At 40.2% G+C, this 27,998-nt stretch overlaps 1 long non-coding RNA gene across 1 annotated transcript; it reads right to left on the bottom strand.

Moving 5' to 3' along the window:
• Positions 1 to 130: 130 nt before the first annotated feature.
• LOC140707380 (uncharacterized) lies at positions 131 to 27,998 on the bottom strand. The gene is made up of 5 exons (XR_012087407.2): positions 27,917 to 27,998; positions 14,015 to 14,107; positions 7,901 to 8,069; positions 6,157 to 6,441; positions 131 to 380 (listed from the first exon to the last, which is right to left on the bottom strand). It is a non-coding gene; the product is annotated as an uncharacterized LOC140707380 (long non-coding RNA).

Raw genomic sequence — 27,998 nt, 5'->3', positions numbered from 1 at the left:
CTGAAAGCACTTACGCATTTGTCAACCCCACTGGTTTTAGCACATAACTAGTGGGTGCTAGGTATTGTTTTTATTCTTATTAGAACTACAGCCTTGGCTTTCAACTGATAGTACAACACTACAAGATGTCTTCTTTTTTTTAATGTTTGCTTCTCTTTTTTTGTTAGAAAAACATATGCACAGTGGTTAGGATAAATGGATCTGGTTTCCCACAATGCTTGTCATATAATTGGCCAGTGGTTTCTTTGCTTTGCTTGCTTGTCTTCGTTCAATGTTGTGATGCAAATCTTAGCATGTTGTTCCCCCTGCTTTGTTGGGTGGCCTGGCTGGATGGCTGCCCAAGGATTTCCCATTGGTCTTTCAGAGTTCAAATTTTCAACCTAATTCCAAGAGAAGAAAAACATTTGTTTGTTCATTTGGAGGCACTGACATTCAAGAGAAAGCTCTATGCTGTGGCATTTAGTATGATCAGGCACGCACATTCAGCACACCAAGAGTTTGTTGATGATGTGTGCTGTCAAGTTGCTTCTGAATTATGATGACCATCAAAGCACTGCATGTTTGGAGCATGCATTTTGTAACATACACAGACACCCACAGCAATAAACAAAAAGATTCTGCACATAAAGTCCATCGGCAGGTAAAGAGCATAGAAAAGAGCAGTGTGGGAGGGGAAAGGAGAAAAATAATCCTAACACTACTTTGAGACTGCCTAGTCATAGCTCACATAATGAAGTCAGTTATTCATCCCACATTCACCTATAGATTCCCTACAAATATAAATTATTGTGTTGCTACTCTCTTCAGGGCAATGTCTGTCCTTCATCTGCTTTGTTAAGGTGTGTTGATGAAATATTGTTAGTTACTATTTCTAATAAATGCCTTATTCAAATTGTATATTACATGGATTCTGAATGAGGTAATGAATAGTTCAACTTCCAGCAATTTAGTCATTTCCAGCAGCACAGACCAACTATAATCCTTATGTCATCTTGCTTACTCTGGACTACCATTGAAATTGATGATAAATTTGTCACTGACGTCAATGATGCATTCAATAGCCATTTGTGATCTGGACTTGATCTGTAGTGTGGAGTGGAGCATGTGGGATGCTAACACATGAAAAAAAATCTACACAAAAGATATTTGATATTTCAAAACCATTTCATCATCACTTCCTCTCCGCAATGAATATTTTATTTATTTATTTATTTATTTAATTTATATGCCGCCCACACTACCCAAAGGTCTCTGGGCAGCTTACAGCATTTAAAATACAATAAAGATATGTACAATTAAAATACAATTGAAATATATACAAAATTGCCATCAGACCCACAGCTAATATTATTTCAGTTAAAAGCCTTCTGGAAGAGGAAGGTTTTGACCTGGCGCCGAAATGTCATCAGAATATGGGGATTGTAGTTCAGATATGGCATGTAAGCAATAATAGCCACTATCACTATATTAATGACATTAGTGACTCACACAATTAGAAGCAGATGTGGCAGTTAAAAGTGGTATAAAGCTATTATTAGTTTGTATGGAAATTGTGAACATGGAGGCAGATTAAGAGTGTTTATCTTGTTTCCGGTAAAGTGAAACTTTGTGTTGTAAGCTGCAGTGTATGCTGCTCAGCCCATTTGATTCAAGTCTAGAACAAGAGGAGTTGGTTTCTCCCTCAGCTTTAGTAAGTAATGCCACCATTTAGTCAGCTGCACTAAGTACCGGTATGACTAACTGACCCAGTCTCTAGAAAAGCTAATGGTTTTTGGTAGCCCTTAGCTCTGCTCCACCAGGAGAGCTGTGGAGACTCAAGGTACTAGATTGAAGCCACACCTAATTCTGAGCACTAGCAATGCCAGTGTTATCTGGAGGCCAAAGGTAATGGATGGTAGCAGGTTTCAATGTACAAAACTACAAAGCGTAATAGTAGCCCTTGCCATGTCACACGGTAATTTATTCTACAGGCCTTTTTCAGATCAGCAAAAGACCAAAAGGAATTCCAAAGAACTCAGAATGAAACGGAAAAATGAAAACCTTTTTCATGGGGGGGGGGACTTAGGGGAAATTGGAGGACAAACTATGACATACCAGTAACCTCACCCTTTTCCTGGAACTGGGCACAACACTGTCCTCCATTACAATGACTGCAGGGCTTACAAGGAAGTAGTTGTTTTATAAGCCATTTGAAGGAGAAAGAGAATGTACCCACTATGATCTGGGAAGGGTATTCAGCTCTGAATGATGCAAGCAAATATTGAACAAAGATTTCTGAGAAAGTTTTTTTTTTCTGAGAAACATTCTGAGATTTTTGTACATTGATGGAAAGAGGCCAGTTGGCATAATTATTTCCTCATTGCTTTCTTTTGAGGAGGGAGGTGAGTGACTGCTTCCTCAACAACGTCCCCCCCCTCCACATTAGATCTTGCAGAAATCAAAATTATGGCCAGGCTGCCAACATTGTTGTTATTGTTCCCACTTGCAAGGGCAGTGCAACAAACAAACAAACAAACAAACAAACAAATAAATAAATCTTTTGGAGAACAAGAAACAAGTCTGTGCTGTAATTACTATTAATGGTGAGCCCCATTTCTAAGAAACTGTTGAAGAATTTCTCTTTCCCCTTGACAAATTGAGTAAAAACGTTGTGACGGAATGTGCCCACATCACTCCTGTCACTCATAGCTGAAGTTCAAGTGCAGGAGCCTATGAGAGGACAGGAGGGGCGGAGTCAGGGAGGCAGTTGGAGGCAGTTAGAGTTGGAGTTAAGAGGAGAGAAGGTGAAAGAGAGAAGGAGAGTGTGGAGGAGAGAAATTGAATAGTCAAGATAGAAAGATAGTCAGAGAACTAGAGAGAACTGATATTATTAATAAGTTGGTTAAAGTGAATACATCAATAAAACTAATGAAGAATTGAACATGTAACCAAAGATAAGAATTTTTAATAAGTGATTCTATACAATGATTAAAAAGAACATCCGTGATTCAAATTCAGTCTAAATAAAAAAGATATGATGGCAGCAAGTGTCAAATATTGGGCAAGTGTGGATAAGGGATATCCACTGGTGGCAGCAAATGAAAGAGAAAATGTCGCTACTCACAAGCAACTCTGCACCTAATAAAACAAGTAATGCATAATAAAGAGACTTACTTGATCTTTAAAGTTAATTATTCCTCTTTAATCACGTTCCTTTTGATTTTACACAACAGTAAAATTGTTGCTCCTCGCTTAAAAGAAATGCGATCTTGTATTGGAATTTTAAAATGAAATACTGTACATATATGAATGAATGGTACTGGTTGGGCTCCACTATCTTTTCCCTTAGCTATATAAGTTCTAGATTTGATCTTCTCTAGAAGTGGCCCCAGCTGCTTTGGGATTTAGTCTTCTCACCTCCTACTGTATGGTTTCAAAGTGTGAGGAAGAATTATTTACTGAACTGAATATGTTTATGGTTGTTGTTGTTGTTGTTGTTGGGGTTTTAATTAAGAATTTCAAATGCTTGCCATGCAGGAGTGGATAAACCTTTCTGGGGGAGAACTTGGAGAAGTTACTTTTTGGAATGTAAAATGGTGGCCATCCTGGCTGGGGGATTGTGGAAGCTATTTTCCCCTCAAGTGTTTCCCTCCCCCCAATTCTACTTTTTACCTTAAGTCTCATCTTGGCTCTGGGCAATGTATCAAGTCTTGCACACTTCACTCCCCAAAAGTGCTTCCCTTCCAATAGGGCAACAAGGCTTTTAAAACCTTACACTGACACCAGTGGGTTTTTTTTTTAAAGAAGCCTGGCTGGAGTGCAGGGATGATGGTGAATTTAACAAATAGGATCCAGATTTGATCTTATTCCATCCCTGTTGTCCTTTGTGATTGACTTCTGACATGCAAGGGCTGTAGGTTATAGGCAGGGAACTCACTTGGCAAACAGAAGTCCTACAATCATCTTTTAGCAGGGTGTCTGCCTGCAATGTGAAAAACTGCTGCCCATCTTGTTCAAACCAGATGGGCCATTAGTTTGATTCAAGCAAACATTCGTGTACTGTATTCATTAATGAACACATTCTTCTTTTCCAAAGGACCAACAAGAAGTTAAATGACAGCATTCACTCCTGCAAAATGGAGTGATGACCAGTAAGTTGGCTTAAGGGTAGAAATAGAGAAGATGGCCAATGCTGCAGTTTGAGATACAGAGCTGATTCAGGGCATATGGTTATCCTCCAATGTTTTCTGATGCTTTGAAAGTTGCAAATTAGCTTTCTTTTCTTCAGAGATGTATCATTTGAAGGAAACACCAGAGTCCCTTTGTATGTTGATCGTGCAAACACTGTAAACTCTGAAGAAGGTGGGGTTCCTGACAGCACTGTTTTTTGTTTTTGTTTTTTTGATGTAATTCTTTTCCTATCATTCCACCTTTAGTAAGTATTCCAGTCCTTGGCTTCCAAATAGCTGATTATTCTTGGCTGGCTTTTGTTATCTTTCTTTTTGCATAATATTGTATGGCCACCTATCCACTGACTAGCCAGCACAAGGGCTGTTCCACCACATGTCATTTCTGCAGTTCATATGCTTTTCTCCACTTTCTCCCCTGCCCCTATACTCCTGCCTTGCTCTGTGCATTATCCAGTTCCACCACAGTTAAAAGAATATCTATGGGTCTTTGTTGCCAAACTGTGTAGCTTCCTTAGAGTTTGGATAACCTTGCTCTTGCATGTCCTGTGGATTTGGTTTCTGTTACATCTTACCACACTACTGAGGAAGAACTTGAAGTGAAATGCATATAGTCCTTTCTCATGCAAGTACTTTTATTCATTATTATTGTTTGCTCAGGCAAATTGCTCTTATCACTGACAATTGCACATACACTTGTTCACATACATTTATGGTTTGTTTTTACTAAAGTTGTTTTTATTTCTCTTCACAATAGTTTATGTTTTTGGAAAGGAGAGGAGAGGTTAGTGCTCTAAAGATTTATTCTGTATTTTGTCTCTTTGTGTTTTGCTTTCTCTAGGTTCCTGCCCACTTCTATTTTTGTGCTGTTTTGCCTAGGTTTTGGTGACTCATTCCTGCCTTCTGTACCTTTCTGAAAGGCCAGAGAAAGGCTGAACTATACAGTCTTTTTTTATGACAGCACTGGTGAACCAAACGTAAACTCAAAAGCTTGCAGGTTTTTCTCCAAGAGAACATTGAAGTCCTCTACAAGCAAACTGTAAGCAATGTGTGCAGAAGGAAAACAAATGCAGAGGGAAACAACATTCCATGCCGTGTCAAAATGGGATGGTGGTGGTAGCAGTCCCCCCCCTTTAAATGTTCACACATGGCTTCACTGTTGCTCTGTGGTCCATATGCCAAAGGACCTACACACACAAATACTGTGTGATATGCTCTCCCTTTGTTTTCTGTAGAGAAGGAAGTGAGAAGAAGCCATGGCGGCACCTTTACTTCTTCCTCAGAATGTATAGTGAGTCGATGTGGCATGAAGAGATCTATTCTTTATTGTCACAAAGTCAAGAAAACAGCTAAGAAATTGTGCACAGGCTCATACAGTCCTGTTTTCTGGAAAATATTTATGCATCTTGTGGTGATCTATTCACACATCCAAGACCTAGTGCCATCCCTCAAATAAAATAAAGATGCTCTGAGTTGTGAGGGAAAAACTCACAGATGTTTCGTTCCCCATTCCACAACCTCAGAGAAATCTGAAGACTGAAATTGGAACTACAGATAAGGAAGTCACCAGAGCTTTTTTGAAGCACCCAAAGCCGCCTCATGCTTTCCCAAGTTTAAAAATGAAGTTTATAGTACATTTCAAATTATCTTCTCTCCCCACCCCCCACCCCAAAAAGTTTATTTCTGCTCCTGGAAGCCTTCAGGAGTTGTAGTTTTTACTTAGGAGCCCTGGGGTCCAGAACAACCCCACCCACCAAAAATTAAAAAATAATAACAGAACCAGAAATGCTCATTCTGGGCACTTCTGAGTTACATCTTTTTGAAAGCAAAAGACAATCATTTCCAGCCTTTTTGGTGGTTTGGAGGCAAAAATTTAGTCTTGAGCCCCTGATATCATCCACTTCTAATTCAAAGAGCAATTATCTAGAAAATTACACTCTATTTCCCTCACAGGTATACACATGGGTTTAAATCCACTTGCCAGTCCTACCTTGACCAGATCTATTGAGTGTAAGTCAACACTTTTGTAAATCCCATTGGCTTGATGAGTCTGTTCTAGTTGGGGTTGGCACTTGGATGATCCAAGATCTTGATCCTATGCTCAAGACTGACCCTGTCATGAGGCAGAGTAAGGTGGTAGACTCACACAGCAGGATTTCGTACAGCAAAAAAAATGGCAGCAGGATGCTGGACAAAAGAGCTTTTTGTGCAGTTGGCCTTGGGTGTTTCTTCTCATCTGCCTCCAAGTTCAGTGGAAGATGTTGTCCTGTTGTCACTGTTGATACAAGAATCAACTGTTACTCTGAGCAGTTCTGCATATGGAATGGGAGTGGGGTGCCATCTTGTCTCCAAGCACAGATGTCTTGTGCTGATTCTGCCTAAGACACCCAATATCATTCTCACAATGTCTTTCTGCCTACATTAATTCATTCACCAATTAATGCGAATTTCTTTCTACTTCTTTTCCAGCCCAGCTTTCTTCTGCCCTGTTTTCATTGCACACAAAGAGAGAGATGTTTCACAGAGAGACACACACACATCTACCATTCTCTCCTCATAGTTATTTTGGCAACATACCTAACCTAACTGAGAATTTATGCCCATGTTGACTGTAATTACATAAATTGTGGCAATTAGTTGCCTCTCACATTCCTGATGGTGTGTCAGTCACATGACTTGTTGAGCAGTCAGAAACGCAAGCAGTAACTCATTAATTAGCAGCAATTGACAGCAACTTGTTAATTAGCACAATTTATATGGTTACAGTCACGCATAAATTCCCAATAGGATTCTGGGGACATTTACCTATTTAGCTATTACCTGTCTCATCTCTGTCTCCTGTATAATATTTAAATATACTATCAGGCTGGGACCTGCCCATTCTTGGATGGAATGATGGAGAAAAAGAGCTGAGAATTTTAATGGGATGGGTAAGAGAAGAGCTTGGGCATAACACATTACGAATAACATTTGTTGTTGTTGTTGTTTAGTCGTTAAGTTCTGTCCAACTCTTCGTGACCCCATGGACTAGAGCAGTGGTTCTTAACGTGGGCGATAATGCCCCCCAGGGGGCGATTTCATTTTTCAGGGGGGCGGTAGAACAAAAAGGGGCAGTGTGGGGGCGCTGGAGTAGAAGGGGGCGGTAGGGGGGCGCTGGAGCAAGCCAAACCTGTGAAGATGACTGCAGCCTTTTTACAGTGTGCATGAATATATATTTTCCTCCAATTTTAATTTAGTTTCAGACTTTTTGTCTTGAAATTTTTAGTTCCTGCATTTGTTTTTATGCCCTTTTTATATTTCTTTTTGCGTCTTAAAATTCGCTTGCAACTAAATCATTAAATGTTACTTTTTGGGGGGCATTCATTTTCTTGGAATTTAATTTTGTTTTCAGGGGTCATTGGATTTAAGTGTCTTAAATAAATAAATAAATAAATAAATAAATAAATAAATAAATAAATAAATAAATAAATAAATAAATAAGATATCGCCGCGGGGAGGGGGGCGATGATAACTTCCTCAATGGCTCAAGGGGGCGTTTCTTTCAAAAAGGTTAAGAACCACTGGACTAGAGCATGCCAGGCCCTCCAGTCTTCCACTGCCTCCCGGAGTTTGGTCAAATTCATATTGGTAGCTTCAATGACACTTTCTAACCATGTCGTCCTCTGTCGTCTCCTTCTCCTCTTGCCCTCACATTTTCCCAACATCAGGGTAGTCCCAACAAGTAACATACTCACCTGCAATTAGAACTGTACTGGGGTCCCCTAAGTCAGTTTAGTGGTCAATTCTGGGCTTCAGAATGAGTCTCAATTTGGTTCAAAGTAATTTGTGCCTCATTCCATTTCATTTGTGCTCTAGATCTGAATTGCTTGCTAAATGCAGATCACAGCCTCCCATTGATTTGCACTGGAAAAAAAGACAATGAGTGTAACTTTTTTTGCATTTGTAAAGATGTGCATGCAGTTTGATGGCATGATAGTCTCTACAGAGGAGAGTGAATCTGCTGAATTTCAGACTGCTAGCTCCAGACGTTTGTGTACTGGCAAATTAAAGTGCACTTTTTTAAAAAAAGCTTATGTGACCTGTGCCCATATGATTTAATTTGTATCCCACATTAAGACAGATTGATAAATTTGGTTTGCTTCACTCCAAAACAGATTTGAGCCATTTTGCTTTGATCCAAACACATATCGGTCAGAATCAAGCTAATTTGGCTGGTAATTTGATTTAATCCAACACCAGTGCTACTGGCAAGTAGTTCATTCTGTACATAATAAGGCTGTGACAAATTAAAATGTCAAAAGTGATATAATGAATGATGTTACATTATTGGGTACAATAAGTAGTGGTTTTTAGTTAATTCAAAAATGCATTTTAATTGGAATTGTTCAGGTTTATATAATTTTGTTACCGGTTTCAAGTTCCCAATCCAAAATGAAAGTAGCAGGCAGGAACAAAGCGGTAGCAAGCAGAGTAACTACAGTAAAGCACAGGTAACATGTTACTTGTTCAACACTATAGTGAATAATGACAGTGTGCTGCTTTTCAAACACCGAAACAAGTAAAAGGAATTGATTCTTTCTAATAAGTAACTTTCCAAACTCTTTGGAACCCCGCTTTCCTCCAAGCCTATCTTGTCATGTTTTGTGGCTATTTTATTCATGTTTAATAAATTATAACTTTTGTAGAAAGCTGATACAACAAAGAAGCATGAATGAAACAATGAACAAATGAAAGTAGATCAAAATCTCATGCACTTCTTTCTTAATTATAAAAGCAACAGATGCAAATGAAGGAAACATATACCATAATGTCTTTATTAATGCATTTTAACAAATCATGAGCAAGACTGCTTGCTGGTGTACTTCAATGGAAATATGTCCCCCACCATGACCACAAACCCCCTTTTTTTAACCATTTAACAGTATGCTGTCTCAGCATCTCCTCAATATTCTTTGGCTTCACAGCATGTTGGTACTAAGCCAAAGATGAAGTTAACAGGCAAGGCACATTTACACAAAGCATGGATTTGGCTCCACATTCTTTCTGGCTGATGCAAAAAAACCCAGCCTTACAAATAAACAACATGTTTTTTTATTTGTTCTTTTATATGATATCTGGCTGCAACATATGGGGGAGTTTCATTCGAGTGATGTTGTTTTCCCCTTGCCAGGCTGCCCCTATGCCATGGAAAATGCACACACTGAAATGACAGAAGAGGCAAGATGTACAACAGAAATGGTGTGGTCTATTGCAATAAATTACAGGTTTCCTTTTCATGTACAGCACTAAAGGCGGCACTGATGCAATTAGCTACAGCTGGTTACAGAACAAAGCCATACATCTGTTGATGGAACAGGCGGTCTTTATTTTCTGGAATGTATCACTGTAAAAAAAAAAAGGGTGAGGGGTGAAACTATAATTTTCTTTCTTAAGCACAGGAAATTTTAATAACCTTTATTTCTCCTCGTCTGATGTGGCTGAGGAGGCCAATTCGAGAGTTACAATCTCTTCCACACTGAAGACAAATCCAATCTGTCCCCTGTCCAGCTCCCTGGTTTTGCTTCCTTTGTGACTTCCTCTTTGGCTCGGCCTGCTGGACAAAGGTCTCTTCAAATTGGGAGAGGCCGTGATGCACTGCCTGCCTCCAGGCTGAACGATCAGATGTCAGAGTTTCCCATCTGTTGAGGTCTATTCCTAAGGCCTTCAGATCCCGCTTGCAGATATCCTTGTATCGCAGCTGTGGTCTCCCTCTGGGGCGATTTCCCTGCACTAATTCTCCATATAGGAGATCCTTTGGAATCCGACCATCAGCCATTCTCACAACGTGCCCAAGCCAGCGTAGACGTCGCTGTTTCAGTAATGTATGCATGCTGAAAATTCCAGCTCGTTCTAGGACTACTCTATTTGGAACTCTGTCCTGCCAGGTGATACCAAAAATCCGTCGGAGGCAACGCATATGGAAGGTGTTCAGCTTCCTCTCCTGCCGGGCACAAAGTGTCCAGGACTCACTGCAGTACAGGAGTGTGCTCAGGACACAGGCTCTATAGACCTGGATCTTGGTATGTGTTGTCAGTTTCTTATTGAGCCATACTCTCTTTGTGAGTCTAGAGAACATGGTAGCTGCTTTCCCAATGCGTTTATCCAGCTCGACATCTAGAGAGAGGGTGTCAGAGATGGTTGAGCCAAGGTACACAAAGTCATGAACAACCTCCAATTCTTGTGTGGAGATGGTAATAGAGGGAGGTGAGTCCACACCCTGGCCCATGACTTGTGTTTTCTTCAGGCTGATTGTTAGTCCAAAGTCTTGGCAGGCCTTGCTGAAACGATTCATGAGTTGTTGGAGGTCTTCAGCAGAGTGGGCAACAATGGCTGCATCGTCTGCAAAGAGGAAGTCCCGCATGCATTTCAGTTGGACTTTGGTCTTCGCTCTCAATCTAGAGAGATTAAAGAGCTTTCCATCTGATCTAGTCCGGAGATAGACACCTTCTGTTGCAGTTCCAAAGGCATGCTTCAGCATGACAGCAAAAAAGATCCCAAAAAGTGTTGGTGCGAGGACACAGCCCTGTTTCACTCCGCTTCGGATGTCAAAGGGATCTGATGTTGAGCCGTCAAAAACTACAGTGCCTTTCATTCCATCGTGGAAGGACCTGATGATGTTAAGGAGACGAGGTGGACATCCAATCTTGGGAAGTATTTTGAAAAGGCCATCCCTGCTAACCAAGTCAAATGCTTTTGTAAGGTCTATAAAGGCCACTAAGAGTGGCTGTTGTTGTTCCCTGCATTTCTCCTGCAACTGTCGGAGGGAGAATACCATGTCAGTGGTGGATCTATTAGCTCGAAATCCACACTGTGATTCTGGATAGACTCTGTCTGCAAGCACCTGGAGCCTCTTCAGCACAACACGGGCAAGCAGCTTCCCTACAACGCTAAGAAGAGAGATACCACGGTAGTTATTGCAGTCACCCCTGTCACCTTTGTTCTTGTACAATGTGACAATGTTTGCATCCTTCATGTCCTGTGGTACTCCACCTTCCCTCCAGCAGAGACAAAAGATTTCATACAGTTCGGTGATGATGATCTCCTTACCGCATTTCAGCACTTCAACAGGGATGTTGTCCCTTCCAGGTGCCTTGCCGGAGGTGAGGGAATCCAAGGCCGCATTTATTTCTGCTAGGGTTGGTTCGCTGTCCAGCTCTTCCAAGACAGGCAGGCACTCAGTGTTATTTAATGCTTCTTCGGTTACTACATTCTCTCTGGAATATAGCTCGGAGTAGTGCTGCACCCAGCGTTCCATCTGCTGTGCTCGGTCCTGGATGATCACACCTGTGGCAGACTTCAAGGGAGCAGATTTCTTCTGTAATGGACCTAAGGCCTGCTTGATACCATCATACATTCCTTTGATGTTACCTGTGTCCGCTGCTATCTGTATCTGAGAGCAGAGCTGAAGCCAATAGTCATTGGAGCATCTCCTGGCAGCCTGTTGGACTTGGCTACGAGCGGCTCGAAGACCTTGCAGGTTGTACTCGCTAGGACAGGTTTTGTATGCTGTTAGAGCTCTTCTCTTATCCTCAATGGCTGGCATTAACTCCTCCGAATGGGCTTCGAACCAGTCAGCCATCTTTCTGGTCTTCTTGCCAAAGGTGGACAAGGTGGTGTTGTAGACAGTGTTCTTGAAGTGTTCCCATCGTTCAGGTGCATTTACATTAGCTGGACCTGGAAGGGTTTCCTCGAGTGCTTGGGCAAATTCCTTCACTTTTCTTTGATCGTGAGTCTTGTTGATGTCAATACGTGGTCTTCCTTCCTTTTTCGTGTGATACAATTTCTTTGTTCGCAGTTTTACTCTACTACACACCAGGGAGTGATCAGTATCGCAATCAGCACTCTGGTAGCTGTGTGTGATCGTAACACTAGGAAGGCTAGAATGTCTAGTGAGGATCAAATCAAGCTGATGCCAATGCTTGGATCTTGGATGTCTCCAGGAAACTCTGTGTTGCAGCTTCGTATTAAAGAATGTGTTGCTGACACAGAGACCATAATAACAGCAAAACTCCAGTAAGCGTTGGCCATTTTCGTTCATCTTTCCAATGCCAAAACGGCCTAGACAAGTGGGCCAAGAATTGTGATCAGCACCAACTCTAGCATTAAAGTCTCCAAGAATGAACAGTGACTCTCTTTCAGGGACTTTTTTGATAGTAGCTGCCAGATCGTCGTAGAATTTGTCTTTCACTTCTGTAGTGGATGACAGTGTTGGTGCATATGCACTAATGAGGGTTACTGGTCCTGCTGATGAGTGGAGCTGCAGAGATAGGATTCTTTCACTCCCCACAGTGGGTGGAACAATGCATCTCAGAAGGGTGTTTCTGACTGCAAAGCCAACACCATACTCCCTGGTCTCATTCGATGGTTTTCCCTGCCATTTATGGGGGTTGCCATTTATGGGGGTTGCCATTTATGGGGGTTGCCATTTATGGGGGCTGAAACAAGGTATCGTGAAGTTGTGTTGGGTGAGGCAATTGATGTATAGGAAGATCTTAAGATCTCATTGTCCCAACAGATTGTGAAACTATGTGTTGCTGACACTGTGACTGCTGGGCCTAAGGGTAAGAAATCAAAGGGGTTAAGGTGCCCCCTCCTCCCACCTTGGCCACAGCAAGCCATCACACCAGTGGATGCAGTGATTGCGCCTGCATGGAATTTCCCTACCATTATGATGCCACCGTCATCATAATCATCATAAGAATATATTGCCAAACTATTTCAAGTATAGCAAAATGTAGATGTGAGCCACATAGCTCTTGTTTTTACAGAACTATAGGATAGGCGGGCCTGGCGTGCTCTGGTCCATGGGGTCACGAAGAGTCGGACATGACTAAACGACTAAACGAAATGAAATGATTTTGTAGCAAGGAATGATGTTAGCTATGACTTATTTGTCCCACTGTTTTCAATTGATATGTTCTGAGCTGGGCTATATCCAGACCCATCTTGATAAATTAGAATAGCTCCATGCTTAGTGACATGTACATATACAACATATACATCATGTTCAGCATATAGAGTTTGCATACAGTAACTTTTCAACTTAGTTCCCAGGGGTTTTTTTCAGGTGAAATATAAAACGAATGGTGTGATGGAAATGACCGGTTATTGACAATCTGAAGACTCACCGTTGGTCAGAGCAGACTACACTGGTTGCGGAAGCCTATAGACTGTCCCAATAGTATATCTCAGTCCAGTCAGTTTCAACTTGCAGTACATTGTATTTAAAATTGAGAATTTGTTTTAACACAAATCCTCCAACTACATTTTGCCTCAATTGCTTTGCTCTACTACATGTTGCTGAAGGCAAGGTTACCTGCAAGCTGTAGCTGTACAGCTTTTGAGATTAGGTCTTTGAAGTTCACAAAGCAGCAAATGTGGTAAACATAGGTGGGAAGTAGCTGTGTCAACCCAAGATAAGGCACAACCAAGAATTTCTCTTTTGTTGAATCTCTCTCTCTCTCTCTCTCTCTCTCTCTCTCTCTCTCTCTCTCTCTCTCTTTCTCTCTTTCTCTCTCTCTCTCTCTCTGTCTCTCTGTCTCTGTCTCTGTCTCTCTCTCTCTCTCTCTCTCTCTCTCTCTCTCTCTCTCTCTCTATCTATCTATCTATCTATCTATCTATCTATCTATCTATCTATCTATCTATCTATCTATCTATCTCAACATCCCACAAAAGCATTTGGCATCAGTCAGGAGGCCAATCAATTACCAGCTTTCTTCCTCCCTTGGGATGCTTTCAATCTGAGCAACTGAATTCTATGCCAGTGTTTCAGCTTATTTTGTGGTAGTGTTGCATTTCAAGTGACAAACCTCTTTCAGTCCAAGTGCGTCAAGTGGTTGGTGTATCAGGTTATCTCTCTGTCTTCACTGTCAAACCTCACTGAACCAAATAGGAAGACTGCCCTGTAATAAACAAAAGGATAGAGATGATTACAAGGGGTGGAGATTCTGTTGACCATATGGTTAAAAAAAGTTTTCACAATGTTTTGTTTCTGTTGTGACAACAGCAGGTGAAGACGCTTCTCTTAAGGCAGGCTCTTCCTTAGTGACTGACTGTGTAAGAGACAATAAACGGGATGGTTTATATTTTGTTGCTTCTAAATCTATTTTTTTGCAACACTTTTACTGAACATTTTAAATATAATGTTATTAATTCTTCTTTAATATTTGAATAATTTACTGTTTTTAGCTTGTAATATTGTATTTTTAATTATGTAATCCACCCTGGGCCCTTTTCTTTGAGAAAGGTGGGGTACAAAGGTAAGAAAAGAAACAAACAGGCAGGGAGACTAGTTTCCAACAGCTTAAAATTTAGGCCATCTACGCCATATTTATATTTATTCATAATTATATAAATGCACGCAGGAAAATATCAACATATTTCTTTTACCTGTCCTGATAAAGCTGTCTGAAATTAAAGGTATTTCCCCCCCTTTTAGCAGGAGGAGTGGCACAAAAGATATCACAGCCTGCGTCATGTGCATTCTTTAAGGATGATTGGTTTCTGTTGAAATGTACAGTATAGCCGTACTTGTCAGGGTACCTCCCTTATCTGAACAAAGCAGTCCGTTCCAGGGATTTGGGCAAGTTTCTGGGCAAAATCCAAAAGCTAATTTGAAACTGAAACATTGTGCAAATAGTTGTAAATAAATATGGCATTTTGACTAAAATACTTGGCAGTCTGCTTCTGCCAATGAGATTATCAAACATGATACACACTTCTAATTATCCCACCTGATAAATGTGTCTTGCAGGTTTTATCAAAACTTACTTGTTCAAGAAAGTCAGTCAAAAACAATGTGTGTACACCAAGCAGTGTCCCTTTCGGGTTTGGGGGGGGGTGCAGTGGGAGCCTTCGTCATTCCTCCTCACCGCTGCTGCTACTGCCCACTCACTCACCAACTGCCAGGTCTCAGGGCACCAGCTGAAGCGAATTACTGTGCTTCTCTGGGTCTCAAGCTGGGAAAGCACATATCAGGGCAAGCAGCACTGGAGCAGGAGACTGATTTTTGTGTGTGGATTTTGCTAGGAATGAGTAGCTATATCTGCCCATTCCTAGCAAGGCTCACTGGCTCAGTGTGAAAGTATTCATATCTGGGCCCAAGTGTATGCACCTAGCAGATAGTTTCCCAGTCCCTTCTACTTAGGTTGGTCCACTTAGGTTGAGTCCAACAGAAAAGCTCCTTCAACCATTGCTTTCCCACCCCACCCCACCCCAACTTTTGTGCTTCCTCCAAACTTGGCAATATTACAAGGATCTTCCCTATGACATCACAAAGATCCACACCCTCCCTGCCTTAGTTTTGGCCCTGAAATCTCAATGAATGGGATGATAGTGGCCTGTTCCCCAAGGAGAAAACACAGTAAATAGAGTCTGATCCTCTTTTTCATTGTCCACATACATGGAGAAGGCAGACAGGAGACATAGCAGAATGAATAGCAATCTTTGGGTCTTAACAGTGGATGATGCAAAATATGATTGGCATCTCCACACATGTCCAGTGATACAGAGTTCTGATACCAGTCGTAACTCCATCATGATACCACTTTTCATTTTCTTGAGGATTATCATCTTTTTCAGCTCTGACCACCTGGTACAATGCAAAAGGAAAACCTAATGCTGATTGGCAGTGAATCAGGAAGGTCTATTGATGGTCCACCCAATGGCTTCATCTTTCTGCTCATCTCAGCTGAATAACCCAAACTGTGATGCTTTCATCATATAGCCAATGATTTTTTGCTTCAAGCTGCCACCTTCCACCTGAATAAAGCCTCATGTGATTAATGTTTTCCAAGGCATTTTTTTTGTTTTTGTTTTTGTTTTGTTTTTTTAGCCCAAGACAAGTTACTTGCTAATTTGGGTGGTTCATGTTGTTTTCTTCTTAGGAATTTAGAGCTAAATCCTTTAATCCGTGTCTGGGTTTTGCAAGCTTAGAGGGAGAAAAAAGAGGGGAAAACATGCATGGTGAAATCATGGTCACTGGGCCCACAGAATGCATTTCAACAAATAGCTTTGGTTGTATGGTTTTTCTCAAAGTACAGTGCTTGTGTACTTAATCATGCACTTTCTTGCAACTAGCAGATGTAAATAAGGAATGAAGAACTTAAGAGATGAATGCAACAAGGACTCCAGGTCTTAAACAAGAAACTGAAAAATAAGTTGTGGGTGTTTTTTTTTTTGTTCCACCTTACTTGCAAAAAGGTTAGGAAACTTGGTTTGTATTGGTATTTCAGCTGGAGAATGGACACCACAAACCCATACATTCCAAAGGGCTTAAAACCATTCAAACAACTGGGTGTCCACCCAGGAATGCAATTAGCTCCTCGTTACATAGCATGAACTTGCTACCACAACTCATGCCATCTAAATCATCACCTGGATTCTGCCCCATATGTGTAAGGAAAAGGAAAGAAAAAAAGAAAGTATTGTGGCAATTTTAAGACTGGCCAAATGCATTTCATTGTGAGCTTCCCTAGACTATAATCCACTTGTTCAGATGCAGGTCTGAAGATTAACACATCACCCACTTAGAAGTCCCATACTCTGATGTACTTTTGGCAGTTTTGCATGTAAGACTCCAGCACACAGGGAGGGATGCTGGACTGATAATTATCAATAGACAAGTGCATTCATAAAAACTCAAAGCATGTGGCTAGAAAGATACATGTCTATGCTGGTGCTATTGTTGGAATCTATGTCTCTTGGGATCAAGGGACATATTGCTACAATTCTATGATTCTATGTGCCAGCAGTAGTGGCAGGGGTAACCTACATGGTCTCAAAATGTCCTCACACACTGGGTAAACATATCCCTTACTGAATTTAAGAGATTATCAAAATCTTGGACAATCAGAAGCTGAGTATATGTGAATAAGTATTTAGCAGCTTACACCGTTAAAAAAAAGCAACGTGTATGACAATAAAAACTTAAAATAACAAAAACAGAATCAGCAGAAAATTACCATGGGCTTAGAGCAAACATCTGAAACAGCATAATTCCAACAGTCTGTAATGTATACATTTGTTGGTATGCAGCTGGAGATATGTCACAGGAATAAACGTCACAGTTGATAGGCTACCACAAACAATGTCCTGTTACGAATGGTGACTGATCCCACGTAAGCTATTGGTGCACCCTAAAAAAGACCTTATTTCCTGATCCTCCATGGAGCTTTGCCAAAAGAAGACATTCCTTCAAGTGTGTAGTTTAGGCTATGCTGTGCAGAGCTACAATATCCTGGCTCGAGTCAGGCATCAGCAACATCCCTGAGATATGAAGTGTAGCTACTAGCTGTGACATTTATCAAATCTTTGGATCAGAACACATCTTTGCAACAAAATGCTGCTGAATGCAATTTACCTGGAATAAATTAGGAAGTTCAGCTATTTCTTTGCAAGTGGTTTGGAGTGCCTTTCACCAGCTCCATCTAGTGAGAAGGCCACTTTGAACTTGGATCTAATTTTTCCTCCATGGAAAGTGCTTTTGGAATTTTTCTCATGCCTGTGGAAAGTACAATGCCAGAACTAAAAATGACTCTTCTTTTTTCCTGGAAAAGTCTAATAAGAACTGGCAGGAATAAAGTATCCAGTCCACAAATCGTTGCTTCAAAAACCTGCCTGTCTCCCACCACCATAGGAATCAATCCAAAAGCACTTCTGGAGAGGAAGGTAGTGCATGGAAACGAGTCTGTTGTCGTTATAAATATGCCCTACAGCCAAGCTTTAAACAATAAAGGGCCAGTTATATTACATTATTTTCCTACCCAGAGATAACATTCATATAGGAAAATGGCCAAATGCAGGATGGCAAGGGTCTCGCCCTAGTAACACAGCTCCCATAATGGTTATCCAGCTCTCTGCCTGACAAATGGTAGAGGAATCCCTCCCCCTTTTAAATCCTGTTGCTTTCCCACTACAGTATTTCCACATCTTGCTGCCTACTTCCATTTCTGCCAGTAAGTGTGATGTACCTCTCAAGGTTTCCTTTGCCATGTGAACATCATCTGGGTAGCTGGATTGCATGAGATGATACAAATACTATCTCCATGTAGGAAAGAAAAAAAGAAGCCATTGGCCTTCATGGAATACTTTTACAAAGAGTACGTTCACAAACCACCAAACAAACACACATTTCATTTTCTTTTCATCCCTTCCTTTTTGCATTTTGTTTTGTAGGTAGTTGGAGATCTGGTTTACTTTAAAACAGGGAAAGAGACAGCATCCCCTGAGGTAATCCATTGAGTACTGGGAGGTCTTGGTGACACAACTGAACTGGCACCAAATCAATAAAAACAGAACAGAAGAAAAGCGTGAGCAAGATGGAGAGAGAGAAAGAGATGTAATTAAAACACTCTGTTAAAAAATAATCCAAAGCCATAATTAAAAGATGAGAACTATTGTTTTGCTACACTAATGATGTTTTAATTCCTTAGTAGTCCGTTGAATAGCATAAAAACTAAGTGGAATAAAACCCCTCTAATGACCACGTGAATGTCTTCTTTCTGAAGTTAGCATGATAAGAGTGTTTATGTTCTAAGCCAGACCCCATTCTGTACTTTCATCTCTGTGTGGGTAAAAACAACTTCCTTATAAGATACCATGAGAATGAGGGAGGGAAAACTGCATTTTATTGGTTCCTCTTCTGGTGAGTACAATTGTAATCAGCTGTGTGTGTATGTATAGACACACACATACACCCAACATGAAAATCTTGCATTGATTTTGACAAATTTAAACACATTAGTTCTAGGTGTAGTCTGTTATCCACCCAACAGTTTCCAGACAATTTTCTGGAACAGCACTCATGGAACAGCACATTTGCACAACCATAAGAGCAATCTCTGTACCACCCAGGACCAAAGGCATCATATACAACTTAAAGAAGATATTTATTAAAGGAAAATAACATTAGTACTTGTCAAAAGTGTACACACATCTTAGCAGGCCACAAGCTAAACATGAGCCAACAGTATGACATGGCAACAAAAAACAGAATCGAATGCGCACACTTGCAAATTAAGCCTGTGTTTACTTCCCAATGACCAAGCTAGTTTGCCAAATATGGAGGTAGAGAAACTTGCGCAAGGGCAAACTGACCTAAGGGAACGCTGCTTGTAAATGCAGATATAATTGTTTTTGGTTTTGTCTTGTCTATGTATTACCCATTGAAATTAAGACTGTGGGTAGTTTCTTGATCAGCAATACACAAACAGTCAGAGACAGAAAATTAATTTAAACAAAGTGATTCATTGCATCAGCAATCATCTAGCAGACGTAAAAAAATGATTTCACTTCCCCAGATTGTACTCAACCAGGGGAAGAGCTTAATTGACAGCAGATTGGGCTACTCCTCTCATATGATTGTTTGCCATTCATATGAGAGGAGCATGCCAAATGGCACATCACGCCTCCCCTGCCTTCAACAGGCACTGAATTTAAGTTTAAGGTAAAAAGCAGGCTTCAGATGCCATGTAACTTTGTTAACAGAAACATCACTGTTGAGGCTTTTGCAGCAGATTTGTTGTAACAAGACATTTTGTCCTTGCTTTTACACAAAGGAACCCTGCAAACATATTGTCATAAGAACACAGACTTTTGCTAATGATGCCACAATATCGTGCAGAGAGAATCAATTAACTGTAAAGGTCACACAGAATATTAACAGCAGAATCATCCTCAGAATCCAGATCTCTTGTATTTACATTCAAACACAGTACTGTAGATTCCCACAGTCAACAAAGACTTCAATCATGACTCAAAACAACAAAGAAAAAGGGGGAAAAAAGATGCTTCACAATTGTGCAAAAGGAGAACCCTCCTGCTGCAGAGCATGGCCCTTGGAATTAATAACATTAATTAATAACATTAGGGATGTTTGAGCACTTTATCTTTTACATCTGTGACAGAGAAATATATTGTCCTAATACCATATTGAACTATATGGAAAAGCAATAATATTATATTGAGTATTGACAAAGATTTGGTGGCATACTCTGAGATCCAAGACCGTATTATTGGTGCTTTAGGCCTTCCTTTGCTGCAGCCCCTCTTTCCCACCCCCACATTCTATTGCAGATGATGCTTCCAGCTTTCTGAGAACATTTTTAGGAGTGAAGGAGTTCTCAATTATGAAAGAAGCAGTGGGAACTGGTGGAAGTAGACTATTGGTTTCTTGCCATAGACTGTAGCTATTTTCTGAAGCTCATCAGGGTTAAAAGCAATGTGTGGGTAGCGCCATTGGAGTGGCATTTCCTGTTTCCCCAGCCTGCACATAGCCATTTGAATACATGATCACTTGTATCTCCAGGGCTTCAATCTACTGGGGAACCTGCAAGTACATGATTCCTGATCATCTGGAAATGAAGACAGCTGTACACACTGGTCTCTCAACACACTTACTAATGAAGTATGTTCACCAGGAGCAGAGTCTCTTGAAAATCTTCCTCCTCTTTCTCCTTGTGTGTTCATCTTCAGCCCTTCTGAACTTTGACAGTAGGATGGTCTCAAATATTTCTTAACCACATGATGCCATGCTTCAAACAACTAAAACAATGGGCTCAAGTTACAGGAAGCCATATTTTGGCTGAATATCAGGGGAAACTTCCTGTTACAGCAGCACAGCAGTGGAATGAATTTCTTCAAGAGGTAGTGAGTGCTCCAACACTGGAGGCATTCAAAAGAAATTTGGACAACCACCTGGCAGATATCCTTTGATTGTGTTCCTGCATTGAGCAAGGGGTTGAACCTGATGGCCTTATAGGCCCCTTCAAACTTCATTATCCCATAATTCTCTGAAAGATATGGGTGTGTGTGTGTTTCTCCATTAAATTATTTATTTCATAGTCTAGGACATTGCTAATGTCAAGTCTGGGTATCCATGACTACCAGAATATTCTAAGAACAGGTTGTCTGTTGTAAGTATTTCTAAAAGGTGAACTGAATGTTTGCATGATCAAAGACCAAGTTAATGTCTCATTCAGCTGCCTTCCAAGGATCTTTAAGATATTTCCTCAATACCATGGGGTTATTTCAGCATCCTTCCTTCCTTCCTTCCTTCCTTCCTTCCTTCCTTCCTTCCTTCCTTCCTTCCTTCCTTCCTTCCTTCCTGTGTCATTCAATCGTGTGTGTGTGTTTTTTGGGGGGGTGTTCCTTGATACAATTGCTTCTCACAAGCAAGAGCTGCAATGGATAATAGACAGATGTCAGGAGGCTTCCCACCAGTAGCCCCTTGAATCTTCCTGTTACAGCAGTCTTCAGTCATGTTCGTTGCTACTGTGTGTGCTGGGTTGGGCACACTGCAACCTGCCTGATAAATAATGTTTCAATAGTTGTTTTCTCCTGTTCTTAAATTGTATTATGTATAATGTTTTAAGTTTCTAAGATAGCAATGGTACACATACTTGCCAGTGGAAAACAATGGCACTTTGGGTATCTGTCTGGGCCAAAACATGGCAAACAATCTAATAAATCTGTACCCTTTTAAAGGTTTTAAGTGTGGGTTTTTAGCAACAAGGGGAATAGCCCTTTTAATTTTTTTTCCTGTTTCATGGCTCTCAGTGGGTCAAACGAGGTGATATGTTTAGCACATTTTTGAATAAGTGCTCCTTCATGTGATTAAAAAACATGTTTGTCATAATACAAGCTTTTCCTCAACTGTTCTATTGCCTTGAAATAGGGTGGGAGGGAGCAAGCAGGCATTCACTACTGACTAAGACAGGTTTCCCATAGCACAACCAGTTTAACGATCAATCTTGTGACCAGTGTGAGAATGGGCATGCAAAGAGGAGCCCGCAGGAGCAAGTGGAGTCCTTGTGTGATTGCTTTTTCTACTTTGTGCTACTTTGTGCACTGGCCTATGTACAGTATCTTGCATTCAGTGTACTTCATTTTGTGATTGTTCACTGGAAGCCAAGCACAGCAAGTCTGGCCGCTGAGGCATGTGCCACTGAGGAAATTCCTCTGTGGAGAGGTAATACAGGTTATATAGAGGGGGCACACACGTTCTGTATGTCTAGAATGACCCAAAGAATTTAAAATGGTCTCTTTTGGAACATGGGTTATTGTACTAGATAGATTAAATGAACACTGATACAAAACCATACTGTATAGTGTGTCTCTGTGACTCCCAGTTACTGTTGAAAGTTGCAGCATGCTAAACTCAAAATGATTTCTCAAATGCAAGATAGTTAAAATTTGGAAATACACTAGTATTTCCTGGATATGGAGGATAAATACGTCAATAGTGTTGTAACATAAGCTTAAGTGTAAAATTTAGGTGGCAGGAAGTGATGCTAAGTAATGGATTTAGCAGCAATGTTCATGACAAAATTTGCATATAAAAATACCGAGATATTTACACGATACTCAAATGTCAAAATAACACATTTCACCATTTGATTTGAGTAATTCTATTAGTTACTACTTGCTGCCAGCCTGTCTGTAGAAGGACAGCTGGCCAAGAGCAAAATACACACACAGTCCATGGTGCAGGAAAATCTTGTCAGAAATAAAATAAAATATTCGACATGTGCTCAAGCAAGCTATATAAAAAGTATATTTATTAACATTATTCATATACTGCTGGTTCATAACATCTACCTCAGCTGTCTTCATATTGAAAACAGAACAGAACAATAACAGAAATTATAAAGTTGTGCTTCATCAAAACCAGATAATAGAAAAATAAGGCGAACAAAATATTTAGGGTCCATGAGCTCTGATAAAAACATTTTGTTAAAATCCAAACTCTACCCTTTCAAGGAATTGCGGCTTGGTCTTTACAGATCAGATGAGAACTTAATTGGCTTTGCCATTTGCTCAAGTGGTGAGAATTAATTGGTTCAGTTCTGCTGCCAGCATGGATGTGAACATCTGCCCATGAGATGTCTTACCAGACAACGCTGCAAATAAAACACTAAAGCCATCGTTTCCTAAATCTACTTGATGCTTTCTATCCATACATTTCCTGAGGCAAGGCAGACACTTAAGAAGCATTTTCCTTGTTTAAATTAGAGGAAAAGGAAAAGGCAACATGAGTCTTTGGAATCATAGAAGACAGTTTCATTGAAGGCTTAGCCAACCTTCTCCTACAGCAAAATAATATACAAGACTAGAGGTGGGGGACTGGGCAAGCATGATTCAGATTGCAAAGCCCAAGATGATCCTGTTGATTTCCTCTAGCTGAGAGTCACTTTCCTGCCCAAACCTAGAATGGCTATGACTTGTCTAAGTCAAACAAAACAAGAATACTTGCACACAGAACTAGCACAACAAGAAGAGGGCTTGGCTTAGAACCCCTCATGCAATGGAGGAATATTTTGTTTTGTATGATAAAATGGGTACAAAACATTGGTCATAATATTGGTTTAGAAGAGTGGGCACAAATTTATAATAAAATTAAACTTACAAAATCATTAAATTTTATAGAAAAATATATATAAGATGTTTTATAGATGGCATATGACTCCAGGTAAACTGTCTAAAATTTATGAAAATATCTCCAGCAAATGTTGGAAATGTAAAATACAGGAGGGTACTTTTTCTCATATCTGGTGGACAGGGAGGGAAGCAAAAAATTGTTGAAGACCAGTACATGAAATGTTTTTTTAAAATTGTATCTTGTGTATCTTGTGTGATACAATTTAAACCGGAAATGATTTTATTGAATATTATGCCTGAAATTATAAAGAAATGAGATATTTAATAATACATGTACCTTGACTTACGACCATAATCCATTCCAGAAGATGGTCATAAGTCAAAATGGTTGTAAGTCAAATCAGCATTTCCCATTGAAATGCATTGAAACCCAATTAATCCATTTTGGCTGTGTTTTTTTGGTTGTATCTAGAGCTGACGGTTGCAAGTCGAAGCATTCATTCCCATAGGAACTAATGCAAAAGCGGTTAATCCATCCTCTACCACTAGGGGGAGAATTTTTCTTCTTTTAACCTAAGATGACTTAGGTTAAAAAAAGGGCAGGAAAATAGGGAGGGAGGAAACAATGGGGAAAAGAAGAAAGAAAGGAGGTCATCACTGGGGCACACAGAACCCTCAGACAAAGGCTTGTGCTGTTAAGCACAAAAAGAGAGAAGACAGAAGACAATGGGGGGGGGGGAGACTTGAGTCTAAACCCCATTTTACACCATGCCAGCCACCACAGCAGCCCCTCACAGAAAAATTTCTGATTTTAAAACAAAAAGTCTTTGGAGTCTAAACATTTTACAGCATGTCAGCCACCACAGACCTTTGCAGAAAATGTTCTGATTTTAAAACAAAGACTTTGGAGTCACATTTTAAACCCACACATTTTAAAATAAAAGAGAGGTCACAGTACACAAATCCTAGAAGCCACAGAATGCAAAAATAAATAAATAAATTTTACATTTTAAAATTACGGTCTAATTTTCACATTTAATTTTAATTTAATATTACAGTCTACTTTTCACATTTTAAATCCACACTGCAAGACCCATCAGGGCACAGGAACATAACCCCCCCCCCACCTAGCCCAAACCCAAGCTGCAAAAACCCTGTATGGTAAATACAGTGTACTCACCCAGAACAGGGAGTCTCTCTGTTTTAAAAAAGAAAGTCAAAAATCCAAAAAGAAAAAAAAAGCAAACACACACACACACACACACACACACACAAAACCCCAGTACGTACAGTACAGTACCAGGCAGTAACAGGCAGTCTGAGGTCTCTCTCTGTATCCACACTCTCTAACCACTGGGGTGAACAAGGTACAGACAAGCAGCCTCTTTGCTGACCAACAGTCAACTGAAAATTCAAATTTCCCACTTTCCCCACCTTCCCCACGTTTTTTTTTCCGGTCAAAAGTTGAAGCTCCAGTCCCAAGTCGAAGAAAAATTTTGCGACCAGAGCTGTTTGTAAGTCAAAATGGTCATAAGTAGGGACATTCATAAGTTGAGGCACCACTGTAATTACTGCAGCAAGGATACTAACTATATGGGAGACATTGGAAGAAAGAATAAGTACCATCTCTTGAGGAATTAATAGAAAAGATACTGGAAGTGGCGGAGGTGGATGTACTAACAGAAGCATTAAATGAAAGGTCATCTCAAAAAGGACTCAAAAACTAGGAACGATTTTATAACTGGATTCAAAATTTGGATTGGAAAGTTTAGAAAAAAGAAGAATGTGAAGATCAAAGGGAAAGGAGATTAGTAACTGTAGATACCCTGGTAAAAATGGCTAAATTGTTTCTTTTTGTGATCTTCCTTTGTAGCATAATTGTGTAAGTGGATGTAAGAATACTCTTTTGCTCTCTGGAATTTTACCCCTTAACTATTCCCACCCCACCTCCTGTACCCCCAACCCAATTCCTATTCCCATTGAAAATGAACAACAACAAAAGAGAAGTATTTTGTTTTGTTTTATTCTTGGATACCTATTTGTTTTTCCTGGAACTCAAAGTGGTACAGCTAATACACAGCTTTTCTATCTAGATAGATAGCCCTGCATGTGTGAGGATCAAAGCCTGAGACAATATTTTTTTCCAAAACGTTTGGCATGGATAACGTTATGTTTATGTAAATTGTGTAAAGAGACCATGGTGTATACTGGTTAGCATGTGGACTAAGTCTTGGTAGACTTGGATTCAAACCTTTTCCTCCTTAGCTACGAAACTCACTGGGTGTTCAAAAGCCAGTCACAATTTCTCAATCTGACCTACTTCTCAGGGTTGTTGTTAGGATAAAGCAATGAGAAGCAGCACCATCTCCACCAACCTGAGCTCACTGGAGAATAGGCAGTATATGCAAGCAGCAAATAATGAATAGTTTAGTGTGGCTGTGCCATCAAAAGGGCTACACTTTTATGAGACAGGGGGAAAACTGGCATGCAGATTGCATATGCAAGAGAAAGTATAAGCAAATCTTGAACCAACACATCTTCAGAGTTGTGCATATAAAATTTGATGCAAATGAAGTGTCTACATATAAAACATAGTCCATTATCACATGAAGATTGCATGTTCAGTAAGAAAGATAAACTTACGAAGTTGCTTCATGTTGAGTCAGACCCATTGCTTGTAAATATCTAGTGACAAACAATGAGTTTCTCTTAGTCAATTTCTTTTTTCAATGTCTAAGGCATAACTAACATCCTTCTGCAGTGTAACTGCAGCTGTTTTAGTTTATTTCATAACTTGCGATTGTTAGTATATAAAGATTACTTTTTAAGTTGTGACCTAATCTTTTTGCCCTTAGTGCTGTAACTGTGCAATTACTTTTTAAAAGCAATGGACACTGATCCATATCAGGGCTGGCTTTCCCACTGGACAATGTGTGGGAATCACCTTAATCAGATTCAAGTCACCAAAGAAGGATATTTATTATTATATTTTTCCAGGTGGTGAAGGGGAAAAGAGGTGTGTGTGTTTTTTGGTTTGTTTTGTTTTTTAGGATTTCCTCTCTCATGTGCTGAAATAACCTGCTTGGCTCTGGTTATTCTATACCCTGACCTGAACTGGGGAGGGACAATTTTTGGTTCTCTGCTTCAAGCAATGAAGTTTCTCGGACCCACCTCATCCATGTAGTCCAGGGTCTAATCTCAAGCAGGGAGTAGAAAGCATGTAACTCACCCATGAACTATAATCCCTTCTCTCTGAGAGTCCAAGACCAAACATATGCCCTTCCATTCACACACTGAGATTTTGAATCCAGTTCCTCCATGTCCAGTTTATATGAAGACCAATAAATGTATTAGAAGACCTTGACTTTAAAAAAAAAAAAACAGGCTAGTACATTTCAAAGGCAACTCTTCATCTTTGCCACCTACAGTGACTTCGTTTTTTGGTCTCTCTCTTTTTTTTAAAAAAAAAGAAAAAGATGCCCCTCCCCACCTTCTCCCTGCAGCTGTCAGATGTTAACAATTTTCATCTGCTGTTGCTGTGAGTGGGTTTTGAACTTTTAATGCAAACAATGTCTAAACTGGGGAGGCAAACACTTTGTTCACCAGAGAAACTTCAAAGGGTTTCAAGAAAACAACTCTATGCTTGATAAAGCAGCATAAAAGAAAAGCAAAATAAATACATACATACATAAATCGTGCTTTTAAAAGTGAAAGCCAAACAAACAGCAGCAAAACAACACACAAGATCAGTTGCTCTACGTAGAGAACAGGAGATGAATCTTGCACATTGACCGTAGCAGAAACCAGTTGGGTTCTTATCCCCGTGAATGATTCTTTCAGACGTAACACTGGCACTTGAAGATATTAATACAGAAATGCAGGGATAATGAAAAAACTAGGAAAAATAATAAGTAGTAGTCAAGACCACAGGCTGGGCTGTGGAGAGAGGGAAAACTCTTTGAAAATGTTTTAATTTATTAATCCTCTTTGTATCTCATTCTCTGTTCAAGGGACTCTGGTTGCTGCCCTTTTTGCCAAGGTAAGAGTGATTGTTTGGTTGTGGGCTTGATGGCAGGTAAGGCAGAGTTTGGAAATACTACATCTTGGGATGAAAACAACCAGAACCACCACCCCCTCAACCAGTGTGGCCAGCGAACCTGATGGCTAGGAATTTTAGGAGCCACCACCCAAAAAGTATTTTTTGCAAGTTCAGTGTAAGAGGGAGGAAGGGAGGTCTCTCCATCCAAGACCAAGGGTCCATAGGGTTTAAAGTTCTCCTTCTGAGAATTCCTGTCATGTTGTTTCAGAGGCATAGGAAGCTAGGCTGGCCCTACCTTTGCTGTCCTTCTGCAGGCAGGCAAAGACCTTTTTCTTCAGGCAGCCTTTTCCTTAATGACTGGTGGTCTGAGAGGGTTT

The sequence above is a fragment of the Pogona vitticeps genome, chromosome 1 (assembly GCF_051106095.1).
Source record: "Pogona vitticeps strain Pit_001003342236 chromosome 1, PviZW2.1, whole genome shotgun sequence".
Classification (NCBI taxonomy): Eukaryota; Metazoa; Chordata; class Lepidosauria; order Squamata; family Agamidae; genus Pogona; species Pogona vitticeps.
The sequence above is the reverse complement of the archived record's forward strand: the minus strand, read 5'-3'. Positions and strand labels throughout refer to the sequence as shown.